This window comes from Canis aureus, chromosome 17 (assembly GCF_053574225.1).
Source record: "Canis aureus isolate CA01 chromosome 17, VMU_Caureus_v.1.0, whole genome shotgun sequence".
NCBI classification, from domain to species: domain Eukaryota; kingdom Metazoa; phylum Chordata; class Mammalia; order Carnivora; family Canidae; genus Canis; species Canis aureus.
Window position 1 is genome coordinate 13348037 of NC_135627.1, and position 21487 is coordinate 13369523.

The 21487-nt window shown below is 41.6% G+C and overlaps 1 long non-coding RNA gene across 1 annotated transcript in view; it reads left to right on the forward strand.

The window, feature by feature from the left end:
- LOC144287799 (uncharacterized) overlaps positions 1 to 21487 on the forward strand; it is an 84735-nt gene that overhangs the window by 49278 nt on the left and 13970 nt on the right. The gene's annotated exons all lie outside the window — the stretch shown is intronic.

Genomic DNA, 21487 nt, shown 5'->3' on the forward strand with positions numbered 1-21487 from the left:
TGCATTATGCTTTGCATAATGGTTTAAAAATGGCCAACTGTTTTTGTTTCAGAAATGTATTCCCACTGAGTACATCAGGTAGTTCTCCAAACTTAAAAAAAAAAAAAAAAAACAGAGAAAAGAGAGATAAGATAAAATCTGCTCGACTTTTTCTCCTAATTTTTTTCTGATTAAAATTTTTAAATTATTTAATATTAATAATCTGTTTCTTAAAAATTAAGGTGTAACTTAGGTACACTGAAGTTCTTTAGGTGTCCTGGTGGGTGTATAATGGTATTTCATCGTGCCTTTAATTTGCATTTTCCTAATAACTAACGATGTTGAACTTACCAAAAAAATTCATGATTTTAGTATTCTATCTTTATTTTTTCCATATATCTTTTCTGTGCAGCCCATATATTTACATAATTATAATCAGAGTACATCTAGAATTTTGTCTTTTTAAACAAACCATTTTTAAGTTTTTTATGGACTTCATACTTATCTTTTAAAATGGCTTCTTAATATCCCACTGAGTTTATGTAATAGGATTTATTTTGCCATTTCCTCTTGTTGAACATTAGGTTCCTCCCTATTTTCCCTCTGGCTCACCATTGTCCCGTGAGGAAGAATGTTGCCCTGGGTCATGTTTCAGTAGAACGGAAACTTACCATTTGTAGAGCAGGATGTGCTGGCCAGGTATGCTAGGTGCTTCAAATATGGCTTTTATTTTGTTCCCAGTACAACTTGCATAAGTAAGTCTTATCTCTGTTTTACAGACAAGGTATCTAAAGCTAGGCGATTATCACTTGCCACCATCACAGGCCCAGCAGGTAACAGAGCAGATTTCCAGACCAGGTAATGGCTCCCACTGATGTAGAGAAGGTTCCCAGCCCCACCTCCTGGTTCTGCTCAGAGTCTCTCCTGGCCAGCCCCCGACCTCCCTCCAGATCTCACTGTTTCAGATGGTGCGTGGTTCTGGTGTTCCAGGCTAAATGTGTTTTACTCACCTGTTTCTTTGCCTTCATTTTTTTTTTTTTTTTTTTTTACCAGCACCATGTATTGTCAAAATTACCTAGTCAGGAAGAGTTTGCAAAGTGAGTTCATATCACAGATTTCATTGAGATTACTCTATCCCTTATAATAGCATCCTTCAGGGCAGCCCGGGTGGCTCAGTGGTTTAGCGCCGTGTTCAGTCCAGGGCATGATCCTGGAGACCCAGGATCGAGTCCCACATCAGGCTCCCTGCATGGAGCCTGCTTCTCCCTCTGCCTGTGTCTCTGCCTCTCTCTCTCTCTCTCTCTCTCTATCACTCTGTGTCTCTCATGAATAAATAAAATCTTAAAAATAATAGCAACCTTCATTTGAAAGATATGAAGTTCAGACAGGTGTTCTTCCTTTTTCTAGTGAAGTGAAAAGTCCTGTCAGTCAGATTTATTTTTATTGTGGTTATGGGGGGGAGGGGGAGTGAAGAAATTTTGTCTATATTCTATTTCTATTATTTGAATGGATAGTTTCCCTTTATTAACAGTGTTGGTCAGAGGTAAAATGAAAGATACTCTGCTTTCCAATATTGTGTTTGTGGTCCATATTGATAGATGAAGTCACATTAAAGTCTTTTTTTTTTTTTTTTTTTTTGCCATCAGCTACAGCAGCATAATAACCTCAAAATCTCAATGTCCTATAGCGATAAACATTATGAATGTACGAGTCACCTGAGACAACTTTGTTTCCTATTGCAGATTGACTGGGGTAGCTCTGTTCCATGTAGTTCTCATCCTTCTGGTATCAGCAGGCTGCTGAGGGCCTGTTGTCTTCTGGTGATGGAAGAATAGAGAACCAGCTTCCATATAGCCACAGGTCAAGTCCCTGCCAGCAGCTCTTTGGTCTAAGCAAGTCACATGTCCAAAGCGAATGGCAGGGGTGGGGAGGTTCACACAATCTTTTGTGTAGAAGTTAACTTCAGAATCATGTGATGAAGGACCAGAGTGAAGGGTTACAGGATACAAGGAGGCATGAAGAGTTGGGATTGAAAACTTAATCCTGTACAGTCTTGTATCTTGAACCTTTCAGATGAGATAAATATTTGGTATAAACTAAAATTCATAGTAGCTTGTGCCAAGTTTCAGTAAAAACTGCAGTGTAGGCTTTTTCAGTTTTGTTTCTCCAAAATAAATTGAAGAAGTATGTATTAGCAGGGTCACAGATTTTGCTCACGTTGTCCTCAGATGTCAGGGCAAATGTGATTTCTTCATTTTCTTCTTCAGCAATCCTCCTCTTCCTCCCAAACATCCCCCAAGGAGAAGTGGGGAAAAATATTGTCTTATCTAGTAAATGTAAGCAGCTTCTTTAGTATGTGCGCCTTTTACAAGAGTTGCTTGGTTTCCCTTGTAGGTATTCTATTCTCTCACCTGCCTGAGATAGTTTCTACATGCACGGAGTATGGAGTGACTCACAGAACTTTGTTAGATGCTGGTTTCCCTGCTAGCTCTAGTTGCCACATTTGGATCTGTAATCTTGGTGGTTAATAATGTGTTCTGTTCTGGAACACCCGAGTAGCACAGTCAGTTAAGCATGACTCTTGGTTTCAGCTCAAGTCATGATCTCAGGGTTGTGTGATCGAGCCCAGCATCAGGCTCTGTGTTCAGAGGGGAGTCTGCTGGAGATTCCTCCTCTCCCCCTCCCATTCATGCTCTCTCTCTAAAATAAAAAAGTAAATCTTTTAAAAAAAATGTGTTATCTATTCTCACAGCTGCATAGAGACTAGTAGCCTGCCCGGGTGACCTGGCCTTCCCTTGGTTCTTGCTGATGTTCTAGAAACCCTTAGTTTCTACATTAGCCTCCATCTAACTCCCTGGTCAGGGAGTCAACCCCAGGTTTCTGCTGCTGGTTGCTTCTCCCCTCACCATGGCAGGATCAATGCTTCTTTCAGCTTAGCTGCAGACCCAGGAGAGCCAATGCTATAATTTAGTTTGAGTCCCAGGGGCGCCTGGGTGGCTCAGTCGGTTAAGGGTCTGACTCTTGATTTCAGCTCAGGTCATGATCTCAGGGTCATGAGATCCAGCCCTGAGTTGGGCTCTGAGCTGAAGCTGGAGCCTACTTAAGATTCTCTCTCTCTCCCTCCACCCTCCACCCCTGGGCTCATGGACATGTGCTTACTCTTTAAAAAGTCTGAGTCCAAAGGCCTGAGAACCAGGGGGATCAATGGTATAAATCCAGGTCCAAAGGCAGAAGAAGATGAGATGAGATACCCCAATCTAAGCAGTAAGACAGAGGGAAAAAAGGAGGATATGCAAATTCCTATTTCCTTCAATCTTTGTTACATTTGGGCTCTCAATGGATTGGATGATGCCCACCTACATTGGGGAGGGCAATTTACCTTACTGAATCTGCTGATTCAAATGCTAACGTCCTCTGCAAACACAGACACATCAGCAATAATGCTTAATCTGGGTGCCCCATGGTGCAGTCAGGTTGACATAAAATGAGCCATCACAACCACACTGTGCTTTCTGATGGTCTTCACATCCCAGGCTGATGCAGGGCCACCTGTGGGGTGGCTTCTATCTAGAGTTTAAAATGACAGAAAGGGACAACCCTCCCACTTTGTCACCTCTATGGCAGTCCTCCAGGCCACCAGCATACCTTGGTGGGTGCCCTGGTTTGGGGAGGACCTCCATTCTTGCTATACTCTGGAGGGAGACAAGTCACAGCCCTGGCCATCAGTTCTAGGCAAAGACAACTGGAAACTCCATCTCGGTCCCAGTTATGTACTTCTTCTGATCCAGTTTCCCCAGAAAGACTTGTCTTTGGGATATTGTTAGGCATTTTTCCAAGCCATTCATAACATGGATCCTTTGACTATGGTTTCTAGGACTTAGGTTGAATTATGTGAATGCCAACATTGGACCATTTTTACCTTAAAAACAACAGCAATTTCCTATAGTTCAATTCATACATTAGCTAGTGGAACCCTGTGAGGAGGGGGAGGGTAAGTCTTTTTTTTTTTTTTTTAAAGGGAAGCTTTCTTTTCTTATTTATTTATTTATTTATTTATTTATTTATTTATTTATTTATGATAGTCACAGAGAGAGAGAGAGAGAGAGAGGCAGAGACATAGGCAGAGGGAGAAGCAGGCTCCATGCACCGGGAGCTCGACGTAGGATTCGATCCCGGGTCTCCAGGATAGCGCCCTGGACCAAAGGCAGGCGCTAAACCGCTGTGCCACCCAGGGATCCCAGAGGGTAAGTCTAAGACTCCCCTGTTTTACCTCACATTTAGAAGGTCTGGGACACTGCTAGCAAAGAATGCTTTGCACAGGCCTAGAGGAAAATTGTCTTATGCAAAAAATTGGAAGAACTGCTGATACACGCTGGGCAGTAGCTATAGATTTTTTGCATTGACTAGAATGTCCATGAACTGCACGGCCTCTCCCTACACTGGGGCCCTGGGGTCTGTGAGTCTGAGTTTGTTGGCCTGTGGGTCTTCAGGTGAGAAAGTGGAGCTGTGGCTCCAGCTTCACCCTGGAAGTTTGGCTTCCACTCCAGGTTGGGTGACACACTTAGGCTTTCCAAGTTTGGAGGTCATTGCAGACTACAGTGTGAAATGTGGCTGAGTGTGTGTGTGTGTGTGTGTGTGTGTGTGTGCATGCTTGTGCCCAGGTTGGGTGGATATCCAGTGGTAGGCAGGCCTGAAAAGCAAAAGCTACATACCTTGGTCCTTAGGGCCTGGTGATTCGCTCTAGGCTTTTGAGGACACGCGGGCCCCGGTGCAGACCCAGTTTCAAAGATAGCTCAGGGAGGTCAGGGAGGGAAGGTAGGTCAGGGCACATCTGTCCTCACAAAAGGAGCTGAAATAGTTCTTGTCCCTACAAAGGGATGACGCAGAGAGAGAAGCAGAGCAGACATCATAGACATTTCTTTCTTTCCTCCTTTTCTTTTTTTAAGAATTTTTCTAAGAATCTTCTAATTTTTAAGTATTTTCTCAAGTTGTTTTCAAATTTGGGAATTTCTAAAAGCAACAGTGCGGTGGCTCCTTGCCATCTGATAGAGCTACTGAGGTGTTTTTGTTTGGTCTTACAATGTGCTCACCGTGTGACACAGCAGGCAGTAAAACTCCACTCAGGCCAGCTGGGGAAATGCCAGTTAGATTCTGTGGAGATTCTGAACAACAGACTGTCTTAAAAGATGTGGTGTTACGTTATAGTTTATCTGTCAGGGATAGAGACAGATTGAAGGTGTTTACAGAATTATGAGTCGAGGGCCTGTATTTCTCTCCCCCCCACCCCCATTCCACCTCTCTGCTGCTACTCTTTACCCTTCCCTCCTGCCCTCTTCCCCAGCTGGCTGGCCTTTGTAGATAGCATCACCTGGAGTCCCTTGACTTCCGGTTTCTAGTGGGAGATGGAGGGTGGAGAAGAGAGGAGGGGGCAAGGGTGGGAGGAGGTGGTGGTATAGAGGGTGGGAAGGGAAGCCACTTCCTTGTAGTTCCTCCTGGGTTCCTGCCATGACCTTGCCTCGTCTGTTTGTCCTGCTCACACCATCTATTTCTAGGCCCCTCTCTTTTTTTGCACCTTATCCTTTCCCTTTTATGATCTGAGTCAACACCTAAGGCTTTAACTTCGAGAACCAACCCTCACTGAGTACTTCTGAGTGAATATCAAGTGCTCTGGACCATTATTCATTAAAATAGTGAATGCTTATTCAGTGTGGCAGGATTATCCTGAGGCCGGGGATTTATGATTTCTTTGGCTCTTCACAAAAAAGTAAGTAGTATTGTCCTTATTTTATAGATGAGATTCTGAGCCTCAGAGAAGTGAAATAATGCATCCTTGGGATCGGAGTCCTTTCCTGCCTCCAAAGCCTGAGCTTCTTCTCTTGTATTACGACAACTGAGTATGCCTCTTCTTTTACACCACTGAACTTGAGTTGAACTTAGCAGAACCTTTACATATTCTAAAAACAGCATAGTCTGACTTCAGGGGTTTGAACTGAAGTGGAACAAATTTTTTTGCTAACTCATTCATCAGAGACATTTGCCTTACTCTGACTTTGAGCCTCTGTTTGCTCTGTAATTCACTGTGATTCTAAAATTACCCCTGGCTCCCTCAGTGCTCTATTTTAGAGTCTGGTATCCTGACAATACGAGATTAATTTAAAAGTCAGAGCAGTAGGATTTATTCGAGAGATTTCTGCTCATAATAGAAATTAGAAGTAGGAGTAACTGTTTGCATTTTCTTCTGCCCTAAAAGAAGAAGATGCAGATAAGCCTTTTCCTGGATGTCGGGCCAGGGCCACTGTGTGCTGTAGCCGAGGGAGCTCAACCATCATTATTACTCAGTTATTGTAGCCACACTAAAGGAGCAAAAGAGAGGTGCTTAGAGTATGGAGCCTCCTTGTGGACCAAGCTTGAGTTTTGGAACCCAACTGACCTAATTTTAAAGGCTCACTGGGTGATCTTGGGCAAGGCCCATCACGTCTCAGAGCTGCTGCTTCCTCAGCTGGAACATGGAGATGATGGAGATGAGTCAACAGGATGTGTATAGTTCTCAGTGCTTAGTGATTCAGGCCCTAAAACCTTGGCCAGCTCTTGGTAGAGACTGCAAACATCACTTCGGAGGAGACTTGACTTACTACAGGGAGTGGAAGAGGGGATTGGGAACACTCCACTGGCCTCTCCCCATCCCCTACTCTGTGGAAAGCAGAGAGCTGGATGAACCTTGAGCAACTTGCATGAAGAGCATTGGACCTTGGAGACCAAGACCCTAACCCCTTGCCCCCAGAGTCAAAATTCAGAACACTCTTCCAGAAAGTTCAGGACTCTCAGCAGGGACAAGGTAATAAAGACCCTAAACTAAAATTACCAATAGGGTAGAAAGGAGTGTAACCTGTAGCAGCTGGTGGAAGCTGTCTACAGCCTTGAGTTAGTGAAGAGTCCGGGGTTCAGGTGTGTCTCTTGGTCCCTGCGGAGGCTCCCTGCATTCTAAATATCCCAACCCAGCTCTCCTGAGGGCAGAGTTGGACCTTAAAGGAAGCAGCTCAGGGGAATAACCTAAAAGAAGATTCCGTCTAGCTTGGGGTGAAGTGCCTTTGACTGAGTTTCAGCAGGAGGAGAAGGAAGCAGTCAGGACTGGTGGGAAGCCCCTCCCTTACTAGTGAGGCACAGAGATTCCTGGAGGAGGTGGAGTAGATGGGGGTAGCACTGTGGTGGACAGAAGGGGTGGGGATTGGACTTTCCCGTTGGTTAGGGGAACTGGGCTGCCAGCATTATATTTTTGTATATTAGTGGTAATGTCAGGTAGCAGTTACAAATACACAAATATGAAGCAGTTACAAATACAAATACAAATACAAATATACAGAGCCTGACACGTAGTAGGTTAAGAAATGGTAGGTGGCTATGAGTATTATTACTAAGAGATCTTGATGAGGAAAAGAGTGAGCTGTTTCAGCTAAGGAAATAAAGGAGTAGGGAGGGATGCTCTATTGAATTCTATCACCTTCGTGAGGTATCTCCAGTGGCTGTCACCCTGGGCAGGGGTGGAAATGGTCTGTGGAGTTCTCTCTATACTTTTGCCACTGGCGGCTGTCACCCTATTTCATTGCGTAGAAGCTTAGTCTTGCCCGTCTCCTCAAAGTGTAATATTTAGAGTCTTAGAATTTTGGAAGAGAACTAGAGGCTATCTACCAGTGGTTATCAAACGTTTTAAAGCATTAAAGCCTCTTTTTGAATAAAATTTTACCTTCCCCTGCTCTCTCTCTCAAATAAACAAAATCATTGAAAAAATAAAAAGGGGATACTTGGGTGGCTCAGTTGGCTGAGCATCTCATTCTTTTTTTTTTTTTTTTAAATCTTTTTTTTTTAATTTTTTAATTTATTTATGATAGTCACAGAGAGAGAGAGAGAGGCGCAGAGACACAGGCAGAGGGGAGAAGCAGGCTCCATGCACTGGGAGCCCGACGTGGGATTCGATCCCGGGTCTCCAGGATCGCGCCCTGGGCCAAAGGCAGGCGCCAAACCGCTGCGCCACCCAGGGATCCCTGAGCATCTCATTCTTGATTTCAGCTGAGGTCATAATCTCATGGTCCTGGGATCAGGCCCTGTACTGGGCTCTGGGCTAAGTGTGGAGTCTGCTTGTCCCTCTCTTTCTGCTCCCCCCGCCTCTCATACCTGCTCTCTCTCTCAAAATCTTAAAAACATTTTATATGAAACTGGTATATAAAACAAATGAAGTAGAATTTTGCTAGTAAAATATCCCTTTAAGTTGAAATGTATTCTATAGACTCATGATAGCATCAACCAAAGAGAACTGTCAAGGTATTTTGAAAAATCCAAAAACTCCTAAATGGGGCTCTGGAAACTGGTTTCATTCTTCTATGGGATTTAGTTAGCATCCATAAAATTCAAGTCAAAGTGCAAATTGAACCTCAGAGGCACCCCATGATATTCACATGCCTCTGATCCAGCTCATCGTATTAGCTGTGGCTACGGCAGAAAACAGTTTGCACTCTGAAATGAGAGTGCATGCAGTGGGGGTTAAACTTAATGAAAGCATTTACAAAAGCATAGGCAGGGCTAGCAAGCCACACAGGATGTTGGAATCCCTTAGGGCTAGTAACAGTGGTGTGGTTACCCCAGCAGACCAGCAGCTGGGAGAAGACGGGACAGAGGGCTGCCCTAGAGAGAAGTGACCTTTGGGAGACCCCACAGAAAAGAGCAGGGGGTAAACACCCAGCCTCACACTCTGTTCTCCTCCTAGCCTCCTCCTGGGGCTGGAGGGCCCCAACCAGAAGGTAGAGGGCCAAAGAGACTAATGGGATTCCTACAAGCCAGCCTCCTAGGACAGAAGGCAGGATGGAGAGGGAAGCTAGAGGAGCCAGTGGACACCATCCAGGACATTCCTGCTCCTGTTTTTGAAGATTCCAAGAATGAAGGCTCAGAGTTTAGATGCCTTGTCCTAGATCACTAAGTTAGGGGCGATAATAAGACACAAAGTCCTCCAATTCCAGTTTAGCACTCTTTCCATGATGCTATCTTATCCCATGAGTCCAAGGACATTTCTAGGTTTAGAAGTGCTAATGTCATCCACTGGATTTTTGGATCTAGAGTTAAGGGGACAGGCTTAGTCTAGTCCAGTAATTTCCTATACTAGGGTCAAATGTGATCCACTGTTGCTGTGTAGCTCTGTGCGAGTCTAAAGACAAACCACAGCTATTTAGGGAGATAGCACAGCATGAAGCCCTTTGCTTCTGTTCCACACCAGGTCAGCTACTTTCTCAGAAAGGGCAAGAAGAATGTTAGGCAGACAACATAAGGAATGCACAGAGCATGGGTACTAATGCTGGCCCAGAAATATCCAAGAAGACTCGTGGCTATGAAAGCTGAACAGCTGCACAGAGCGGATCCCTGGTGACATCTGTACTATATTCTGCATGTGTCCCAAAGGTTCTACCCTTGGCCTGCTTCTAGAACGTTTGGTTTTAGAAGAATCACTTCTAAAAAAATGTTCTCATCAACACGGCAGAGAACAACTATTGCCTAGTACTCTTGGCTATTGTTTAGGGCATTCCATCAGTGGCATGAATCCCTTGACCACGAACTCCAAGACATTCACAGTTTGAAGTAGGTTATGCATGACTGGGCCCTTATAATTTCTTTGTCTTAGTTGGACACTGTAGACAAGCAAGCTTTGTGGTGAGGTGAACGCTATTTACTTATTGATGGTTCAGGGTGTAACAGTCAACTCACAAAGAAACCAAATGAGCCAGAGCCTTCGCAAACCCTAAGCATTGGGTATTCCCTCACCATATGTAACCATTACGTGGGTGCTCCCAACCAACTCCACCCAACTTTTCCTGGATGCGTTCCCATCCCAACTGCCAGATGTCCCCCTTCTCCATGGTTACCGCCCCTCCCTGTATTATTTGCCTGTAGTATATTCCTGTCTTGGTTGCCTACAGTTTACTGATAAGCTATTCACTCAGCCATGGTTGACCAGGTTATATAGACAGAAACTGTGCATTTTTTCTTTCATGGAATGGTTAGGCACTTGGGCAATGCTGGTATCCTAGGCAATTGAAGGGTCATTCTGACTTTCTCTCCTTTCTTCTCTTCTCTTCTGGGAAGGTAGCTTAGCTTCCTTTTCATAGTTTTTCAGATTACACAGCACCAATTTATGGTTCCGTGAGCCTGGTTCTTGTGCATGCAATTGACTCCGCTCATCTGTAGCTGTGCATAGTTCTAGTAAGATGGTGCCATTCAAGGACCTTGTTTTAACCTAGGACACAATGTAACTTCCCTTATTGTCTAGGATTATAATACAGTAAGCCATTTACATTTAAATGAACTTGACCACCACACTATTCTCTGTAGAGAACAATTTGGCACTGTATAAGTAGGTCTCTGGGATATAATCCGAGAGAGTTCTGAAGGATGTCCTTACACAAAGCATTTGCATAAGCTATTCCACAGGGTCAGCCTTCAAGGACAGCATCATTCCACTGCTGCAGTCGTATCCACCATGTAGCCTATAATAAAGTCAAACAGAGTAATGGCAAAACAAAAGGCCGGCAGTGTTTCATGATCACAGTAGGACTATCAGGACAATCAGGGTCGTATGTATACTGCTGTGGCTGAGGTAGGCTATTTCACCTTATATACATATGCCAGGGGAGGAAAAGGGTGACTAAGTCTGGATCCTGGCTATAAAATACACATACAGGGCAGCCCGGGTGGCTCAGCAGTTTAGCGCCGCCTTCAGCCCAGGGCCTGATCCTGGAGACCTGGGATCGAGTCCCATGTCAGGCTCCCTGCATGGAGCCTGCTTCTCCCTCTGCCTGTGTCTGTTCCTCTCTCTCTCTCTCTCTCTCTGTGTGTCTCTCATGAATAAATAAATAAAATCTTAAAAAAATACACATACATTCCCGCACTTGATTTAGAAAAACAAACCCTTAATACAATTAACACAGGGTTCTTACTGCTTCTTCAGTCACTTTTCATTGCTATCTATGACATTTAAAATCTTCTGTGATTCTGCTGAATGAATATAAATGATCCACTTTATACTGTAATTGCATCTATATTTTAAATCTTTTATTTATTTTCTTCTGCTAAAACATTTTCTTTCTCATCTTTTCCAAATTAGCAAATGTTACACAGCACATTTTTAACAGAAGTTTGGCCTATCTATTTAGTCAAGTTGTAATTTTATTAGTAGGATTAAGATTTAGGAATAGATGTTTAATCAGTATGTATTAGTCGTTTAATAATATTTTTTCTTAAAAAAGAAGATTTCCTGGCTAGTGAGAGGCCTCTCTAACCCAGCTGACTTAAAAAAAAAGCCTCTTATTTTATATCCCATTTTATTTATTTTTTATTATTTTTTTTATGATAGTTACAGAGAGAGAGAGAGGGAGGCAGAGACACAGGCAGAGGGAGAAGCAGGCTCCATGCACCGGGAGCCCGATGTGGGATTCGATCCCGGATCTCCGGGATCACGCCCTGGGCCAAAGGCAGGCGCCAAACCGCTGCGCCACCCAGGGATCCCTATATCCCATTTTAGATTTACAGAAAAATTATGAAGGTGGCACATAGAGTTCCCATATATTCTACTCACAATTTCCCCTATTATTAGCATCTTACATTAGTAGGATGCATTTGTTACAATTGGTAAACTGATAGTGGTATATTATGAACTAAAATCCATACTTCATTCAGATTATTTTTTTTAGGTTTTACCTAATGTCTCCCTCTCTCTTTCTCTCTTTCTGAGGGTACCATCCAGAACACCACTTACATTTAGTCATTGTGTCACCTTAGGCTTCTTTTAGCTGTGACAGGTTTTCCTTATTTTTGATGACCTTGATGGCTTTGAGGCGTACTTGTCAGATATTTTATAAAACTGAGATTCTGATCTTGTCCTCATGATTAGATGGGGGTTATAGGTTTTGAGGAAGAAGATCACAGAGGTCAAGTGTCATTCTTAAAACATCAAGGGTACATATTATCAACATAACTTAGGATTGTTGATATTGACCTTGACCACATGGCTGGGGTAGTGTTTATTGGGGATCTCTTCCATAAAGTTTCTCTTTCTCCCCCTCTTCATGCTGCATTCTTTGGAAGGAAATCATTGTGCACAGCACATCCTTAAGGAGTTTTATTCTCATTTTATCTCTAAAAATTATTTGGAATTCTTCTGCATGGGAGATTTGTCTCTTGTCATCCATTTATTATTTATACCAGTATGGATTCCTAAATATTTTGGAGGGTTATACATCTCCAACATTACTGCATGGGTCAGATCTGCTTAGCTCTCTGTAACCCCCCAGTCCAAGAGCAAGAGACCTGGCTCCCACCATCAACGTACTTCGTTGTTCTATTCCTATACCCCATGCATTGTGGTTTCAGAACTGCTAGCCCATATCTCCATGTAAAAAAAATTTTTCAACAAAAGTACAGTATTTGTTTACAGTTCCTTTTGCCTTAGACTCTACTCATTTCTAAATTTATTTAGGTAAAGACTTTTTCCTTCCACCTGTTTCAGTGTGGTTTTTTTTTATACATTTATAACACAGAATCTTTTGACACCTTCCCCATTCCTTCCTAGAGTACTCTGACCACCTAAATAATGTTTAAAGTTTGTGTATGTTGAGGTTTACTCTTTGTGTTGTAAAGTTCTATAGAGTTTTGGTGAATACCAAAATATTTTTCGTAAATATAAAGTGTCATGTATCCACTGTTACAGCATCATATGGAACAGTTATACTGCCCTAAGAAATTCTCTATATTTTACCTCTTTAATTCTTCCCACTCCCTTCAAACTCTTGGAAACCACAGTTTTGTTTATGATCTCTACAATTCTGGCTTTTCTAGGATTTCATATAAATGTGATTACACTGAAAAGACCTAATGATAGTTCATTCATATAGTCATTTATTGAAGGATATTCATTACCTCCAATTTTTGGCAATAAATAAGATTGCTTAAATATTCAAGTGTGGGTTTTTTTTATTGGTGTAAACTTTCAAGTTAGTTGTGTAAATACATAGCAGGGTCATGATGGATCTATGGTAAGACTATGTTCAGTTTTGTAAAACATTGCCAAACTGTATTCCAAAGTGGCTTTACCATTTTGTGTTCCAAACAGCAATGAATGAAAGCTTCTATTGCTCTACAACCTCACCAGAAGGTGCTGTTGCCAGTGTTCTGGACATCAGTCATTAAAATAGATTTGTAAGGTCTGTGTTTTTTTGTTTGGTTTTTGTTGTTGTTGTTGTTGTTGTTTTTTGGCATATATAACAAGCTCTCTTAACTGTTTTCCTTTAATGCTCCTGACTTCCTCTTATGAGACTCGTGAATTAACTGACATTCTCTACTTTTCTTTTAAAACATATGGCTGCCAGAGTCTGTTCTCTGGTGAGATACTTTCTTACTCATTTGTGCCTTAAGGCCCCACCTGTAGAGATTTGTGCTCACCAAGAATCAGATTTCTGTACGTGTTTATGCCAGACATATCTGTTATAGTTACATAATTTATTGAAATATATAAATTGATAAAATAGGAGGGTGAAATGAAAGCATTGTCTTTCTTTTGATGAAAACTTAATGAATGCTTTGGGAAAGACTTAAAGGCAAGTGACTAAAAAATGCTGTTGAACTGGGTGTGGGTGAGGCAACTAATGTTGAAAATTGGGGAAAAATTACAAACATCTGCATTCAGATTTTCTACCCAGATTTTCTTTGTGTTTTTTTTTTTCTTCCAAGTTTTTATTTAAATTCTACTTAGTTAACATACAGTGTAATATTGGTTTTAAGGGTAGAATTTGGTGACTTGTCACTTACATATGTAACACCTAGTGCTCCTCACAAGTGCCCTCCTTAATGCCCATCCCCCACCCACCTCCCTCTTCTTGTGGTTCTTAAGAGTACCCAGACTAGAAAACAGATGATTTGGTTTAAAAATAAGGGAGGAAGAAAAAAGTCAAGCCATAGGCCCTAAACTCAAAGAAAAGGACTTTGATGTGAACCACAGGATTTGTAGTGTCAAGATTTTACACTAAATGATGAATAGCTTGTTTGTTGGAGAAAATGAGTTGCATCCAAATTTTGTGTGTTATTCACATGGAGAGATTATCTACCAATCAGACTCCTGCTCAGAAAAATTGAAAATATAGATGTATTTTAAAAGCAGTATTTGCACTTATGATTTCTCCAAGCAACTACTTGGAAATAAGATTTTGTATTGGAAGATAGGATTTTTATAGTAAATAAATAAAATATTAAAAAACCCCACATTATTATTTATTTATTTATTTAGAGAATACAAGTGGGGAGGGGGAGAAGGAGAAGGAGATAGAAGCCCAAGCCGACTAAGCTAAGTGTTGAGCCCCATCTGGGGCTGTGTCTCACGAGCCCGACATCATAACCTGAGTTGAAATCAAGAGTGAGACACTTCGCTGACTGAGCTACCCAGGCACCCGCTAAATGAATTTTTAAATTTGTAAGTGGGGTTCTGGGCTGAGCATAGAAATATAATGTAAAATTTAGATGTCAGTACTTAAAGGCTAGAGCTATAGAGGAAATCTGTCCAACTGAAAACTCAAGAGTCTGGAGATCTGCAGGCATTTTTTCACTATTTGTAGGCATGACTCTATAATAGTAATAAATGTCTTTGTAATCACAAGCTTATCTAGCTGGAGTAGTGAGTTTGAGTGGCCCCTGTGAGTGAATGCTGCCTGACAGAGAGGGCTTTCCTCTTTTAGGCTGCTTTAATCTGATTTTTGGCTTTCCAGATACCAAGATCACATTGGTACATTGGCTATTCATCATTTTACCATAAAGCTACCAGAATTAACAGTAATAATCTAATCTGAGTTCTGTCATATTTGTTCAAATTTTTTAAAACCTTTCTGTATGTTCAATAATTTCCAAAGTGGGAATTTTGATTTTAGTAATCAGAAAATAAAATCAAAATAATAAATAACCTGTATAGAATTAGAAGTACTGGCTGTGTGCAAAGTGCTTTTATAACTGCTATCTCTGGTGACCACCACAACCACCTGTCTACTCTGTGATTTTTCTGCTTTCTAATTCTTTGGTTTCCAGCTTTATAGTCTTTGTTAGTGAGACCTCGTGCTTCACTCTAGACCCCAACACTTAAAACCTGAAATAGAGAAGACTGCTTCATTCGTGCTCTAACTGAAACTCATTGTTCTTATTTCTTATCACACTTTCTTGAGGCACTGGTGAAGGTGTTTTGCAATGACCCAGAACATACCAACCACCAGGCCAGAAAAGCCGTGATAGCAATGGAATGCCTAGAAGACCACATCCCACACATTCCCTTCTCTGACGTTGATAATGGGCTGAACATACCAACCTCCACCCATGATCACATGCTCCCTGACTGCTTTCTTGCATGTATCTGCCTGAACCTCTCTATAAAACTCTAGTTGTCCATCTTGCAGGCCGAGAGGTCAGTTATTAAGGCTTGAGCCTGCCACCTCCCTTAGCTGCTGGCACCTGAAATAAATTTCTTTGTCCAAACCCCCCTCCCTTGTGTTATTGGCTTCTCTTGTGAAGATTTTGTCTGAGCTTATTCATCAACAGTGCTGGCAAACAGAGCCAGGAGCTATGCTTTCGATTTGTCCAGCCCCCCTTCTGGTTCCCTGGGGTTGGAGCTCACCTGTTCTTTTCCTGAGTTAGTGGCTGTGATAGATAGTTCTGTAACATTTTTCTCTCCATGCTCTGCTCCATGGTTATCTGGACTCTTCAAACCCAGACACCATCACCTCCAGTCCATTTCTGTCACTCTCTTCTGCTATTGACTCTTAAACAGTTATGGGTCAGAAAGTCTTTTGAAATTTAGATGAAAGCAGTGAATGGCCCCTCAGAGACATATCGTTTGGAGAGCACATAATATTTTCCATTATTTCAAGGGGTTCTCAGAGCCCGTGGAGCCCATCCACTCACTCCTGCCCTAGCCTGGAACTTCTCTAACTCTGAGATTCATTGGCTTACCTATTACTCTGAAGTCACAACTTATGGTTACAACCGTCCCTCCATGACTACCACTACACGTTTACACATTGTCATCAAGACTTCCAGACTCCTGCTCTTGGCTTTTCTATCAGTGTATCAGAACACACTGGTCTTAATTTCCTTTCCCAAGTAGTTTAGACACAGAACGTCCTGCACATTCAATTCCAATGTGTGGGGTGGTGGGGGTGTGGTTTCCCTTGCACCGACAATAAACAATTCTCTGACACCAGGTGAGTGTTCTACAATTCAACTCAATCCTGATACTATCCAGAGAGGTAACCAGACCCCACAGGTGAAGGGCTCAGTCCTACCACACTGCTTCCCACTTCACATGCCAATTGTCAGCCTGCACTATTACTTGTAGTTCTGACCAACAGGCTCCGGAGTGGAGGTTCCCATGACCCCTCCTCAGGTTTGGTTGATTTGCAAGAGTGGCTCACAAAACTCAGGAAATCCTTTTACTCACCAGGTTACTAGTTTATTACAAAGGATATTGAAAGCTAGGAATCAACAGCTTGATTGAAATACACAGGGTGAGGTCCTGAACAAAGGAGCTTATCCTAGGGTCAGGCACGGAGGTTCTCGTTCCCCAACCTGGAAACTCTTGGACTGGGTTTTCATGCTGGGTTTTTATGAAGACTTTATTACAGTCATGATTGGTTAACTCATTGGCCATTGATGATTGATTCAACCTCCAACCTCTCTCCTCATCAGAAATTCAGGGGGTGGGAGTAAATGTTCTAAACTCTATTCAGGATTGATTTTTCTTTCCTTCCTTCCTCTTTTTCTTTCTTTTCTTTCTTTCTTTCTTTCTTTCTTTCTTTCTTTCTTTCTTTCTTTCTTTCTTTCTTTCTTTCTTTCTTTCTTTCTTTCTTTCTTTCTTTCTTTCTTTCTTTCTTTCTTTCTTTCTTTCTTTCTTTCTTTCTTTTTTTCTTTCTTTTTTTTTTCAAATAAACTCTACACCCAACTTGGGGCTTGAACTCACAATCCTGAGATCAAGAATGGCATGCTCCGTTGACTGAGCCAGCTAGCTGTCCCCAGGGTTGATTTTCTACCAGCCCTCATCCTTAGAAGCTTCTCAAAAGTCACCTCATTAACATAAACCCACTTATGGTGGTGGGAAGGGACTTGTTACGAATAACAAGATACACATTTCACTTTATGGCTCTGAAGCTTCTCAGGAACTAAGGACAGGAGACCAAATATTTCTTAAAAATGCTCCCATTGCTCAAGAAATTCCAAGGATTTTGGGATTTGTTAGGAACCTCGGAAAAAGACCAGGTATATATGAGAAATATACTTTGGTCATCTGAGTGACCTAATATATATTTCTTATAAGTCACAATAGCATACCACTGTCCAACATTTCACCTCCTTTTGCCTCACCCTCCCTTTTTGTTTTTAAAGATTTTATTTATTTATTCATGAGACAGAGAGAGAGGCAGGGACATAGGCAGAGGGAGAAGCAGGCTCCATACAAGGAGCCTGATGTGGGACTCAATCCCGGGTCTCCAGGATCACACTCTGAGCTGAAGGCAGGCACTTAACCGCTGAGCCACTCAGGCATCCTACCCCCTTCTTTTTATTCAGTAATTAGGAAAACTCTAGTCCTGTACCTAAACCACTGCTTCTCATTCTCTGTTACCCCTACACTTCCTCATCCTGCTAGGGAAAGTCAGACAACTGATAACATTTAGCCACCACAGAGTATCATCTCCAATCTCATCCACGCTTTTAAAATAACCAGCTGTGTACCTACGAACCCCTGGTCTGGGTTTTCTCTTCTTTCCCACCTCAACTATTTCAAAATGTCTTCACCATCAAGGCCCCTGCACACCCTTCTGACTCTGGTTCACAATCTTGCCCTCTGTAGGCACCGAGCACTGTTCATCTATGACGTATCTCCAGAAGCCTTCCACTCCTTTCTATTTCCAAAACATTGAAGATAACATAGAAGCATCTCAGGAGGCAACCCCAGGGGCTCAGTGGTTTGGTCTGCCTCCAGCCCAGGGAGTGATCTTGGAGTCCCAGGATCGAGTCCTACATCGGGCTCCCTGCATGGAGCTTGCTTTTCCCTCTGCCTGTGTGTCTGCTTCCCTCCCTCTCTCTCTGTCTCTCACACATAAATAAATTTAAAAAAAAAAAATCTTTTTTTTATTTTTTTATTTTTTAAAGAAGCATCCCAGGGCAGTGATTTTCATAGTGAGGTTTCCTGGGCCAAGGGCATCAACATCTCCTGGAATCTTGTTAGACTCGTAATTCTCATGCCCCATCCCAGATCCATTAAATCAGAAATCCTGGGTGTGGGCTCCAGGACACTGGGTTTCAATAAGCCCTCCAAGTGATGCAGATGAATGCTAAATTACTTTGAGAACAATTGTCTTAAAATAAGAGGCAGCTTCTGCTTCCTTCTTTAGCCTTGTATCTTGCCACATTGCCAGCTCCATTTTGTTGTACCTTCTAACCATGTAGAACTGTGGTATTCATCATTGTCCAATCTGACCAAGCTTTTTCTTGGCTCTGGAGAGCTGCTACCTCAGCTTGGAAGACCCCACTGCTATTTATTCTCCATTACCTCTTGGCTCTCAACATGAAGAATTTTAGGGACTTCCCATGTCCGAAAGCTAATGTAGATGTGTGTCTTTTCATTATTGTTTTGCAATAAAGGAAAGCTACATAACAACACAGTGTGCATTTCGAGTGTCCTTCTGTGCAATTCTTGCACATTCATTTGGCTTTTGTTATGTGGATGGGTGGTCAGCTAGCTTTGTTGAAAGCAGGGGAACTTCAAGCTGAGTTAAGTAAGGAAAATTTCAGGTGACCTAGTATCCTCTGCATTTCCAGCTTATGATTTCACAGAATACGTCTCACAAATGGATCAGGCCTTCCTGGGCTAGATGGCACACTTGTGTCATTCGAATCAATTCTAAATGGAGGAAGAGATCTGAAAGAAGAAATTAATTTGAGCTGTTACTCTTTGGGGTAATTTGCCCCTTTTATGAAGCCAAGCAATCAGCTAGAGCTAAGATAATTACTTCTATGTGAACACTTCACTTTGGAATGATGACTTTTCTTTTGTAGGGAACGCATTTCATCTGGCTGCACTGTAAAACCAGGTTCATCCCTTTTCAATGGTCATTCACCAGGAATTTTTAATTTGTTTAATTTAGTATTTTCTGTGCAGTTTTTAGGCTGCTGGTGAGGTAACGTGACACCTGGATACAAAAAGAACACCCATACGTTATATAGCCGCAATGACCCATCAATTTGAGTTGAACTCACAGTTTTTCAGCTGTTCCGAACCACAATCACATGATCCTTCAACTCAAATTATCCTGTAAGAATATTTCAGAATTTTCATGATAATGTTATCTAGAAACTATAGAAATAGAAGAACCATGGGATTTCATATTTTGAAGCTTCCTAATACTTACTATGTAGCATTTTCCAATTTTTCTTAAAACATTGCTTTTATATCAAGACATGCTCCTGAATTTCTTTAAGCACAATCTCATAATTTCCTTTTATTTAAGACTAGAGCCAAGTAAATAAAGTTCAATGGGTTCTCCTTGTTCAGTTAAAGTTGTAATTGTGTGTTTAGATTTTCTACATCCTAACTACCTTTTGTCTGCTTAATCTATCAGTTCTTCAGAGATTTCTTACATTTTCAATTCCTCTCTGTAATGCTTTTATATTTGCTTCACATATATTAAGGCAAGGTCATTCAAGGACATCCAGGTGCAGAATTGTTACAACATTGGGGTGACGGTTAGGTGTTAACCAGTTTATCCTTAAGAATTCAGTTGGATACAAAGTATATTTAACTTTATATTAATGTAGTTGTATTAGTTTTGTATTGCTGTTGCAAAAAATCATTACAAATTTAGTTGCTTAAAACAACATAACTTGATATCTTACAGTGCTGTATGTGACGAGTCTGCCCTGGTCTTGGTCTCACAGGGCTAAGACTGAAGTGTTGACAGGGCTGTATTCCTTTTTGGAGGGCCTAGCAGTGACTCTATTTTCTTGCCTTTTCTGGATTTGGAAGGACACCTCCTTCCATGGCTCACATCCACCTTTCCTCCATCTTCAAAATTAGCAATGTTACATTTTTCTGTGCGGTTCTTTCGGAGTCACATCTCTCTCTGACAGCTCCTCTTCCACTTTTCAGGTCCCCTGTGATGACATCAGGTCTATTTACATAATACAGGATAATCTCTCTATTTAAAGGGTAGATTAGCTACCTTAATTCCATTTGCAACCTATTTCTCCTCTGCCATGTAACCTAACATATTCATACATCCTGGAGATTAGGGCAGGGATATCTTTGGGGGTGGGGGGAAGGGGTCACCATTCCATTTACCACAATAGTTCTGACAGGTCTTTTTTAGTATGTGTATAGTAAATCTCTTTAGTTTTAATCATCGCAAATCTTTCTGTTGTAGGTGTGTCTCTTGAAAATGGCTTTTAGCTGGATGGATTCCTTCCTCCTCTGCTTAAATAACAGATTTCTTGTTTCATAGCCCTGAAGGCTATAAGCCCAAGATCAAGGCAGGATTGGTTTCTTCTAGGGACTATGAGAGAATCTTTTCCATGCTTCTCATCAGCTTCTGGTGGCTTTCTGCAAACCTTTGGCATGCCTTGGTCAGCAGAGGCATCATCCCGATCTCTGCCTTGATCTTCATGTGGTCTTCTCCCTGCTGTGTATATTCCTTTGTCTAAATTTCTCCTTTCTACAAGGACACCAGTCATTTTGAATTAGGATTTACTGTAATGACCTCAGTTTAGCCAAACAAATTCCATCTGCAATGATTCTATTTCCATATAAGGTCACATTCTGAGGTGTTGAGGGTTGGGACTTCAACATAGGAAATTTGGGGAGATACAATTCAATCTGTAACAACTCTCTTTCTTATTTTTGCACACTTGAAATTTGCCATGACATTAGATTTACTTATTCAGTTACCCACTATTTCTCTCCTTTGCATTTTGTAGCTTACTCTTCTGTGTTCCATTTCCTTCTTCCTCAAATACACTTAATCTTGACTTCTTTGGAAATGTCTTTATTATGTTCTCACTCTTTTTTTTTTTTGAATGTCCTCACTCTTAGATGGCATTTTAGTTGGGTTTAGAATTCCAGGTTGATACTTACCTTCTTTCAGTAATTTGAAGGTATCATTTCAGTGCCTTACAGTTTCTTTTGTTATCATTGTGAAGTCTGTAATCAATCTCATTGTGCTTTCTTTGTAGATAATATATATATTTTTTCTTGCTAGTGGCTTTAAAGATCTCTGTTGTTTGCTGCAGTTTTACTACACTATGTCCAGGTGGGGATTTCTTTTTACTCATTCTGTTTGGGATCCATTGTTGTTCTGAGTCTGCAGAGTCATGCCTTTTGTCACTTCCAGAAAAATGTCAGCCTTTGTATCCAAGAATATTGCTTTTGCACATTTTCTCTATTGTATCA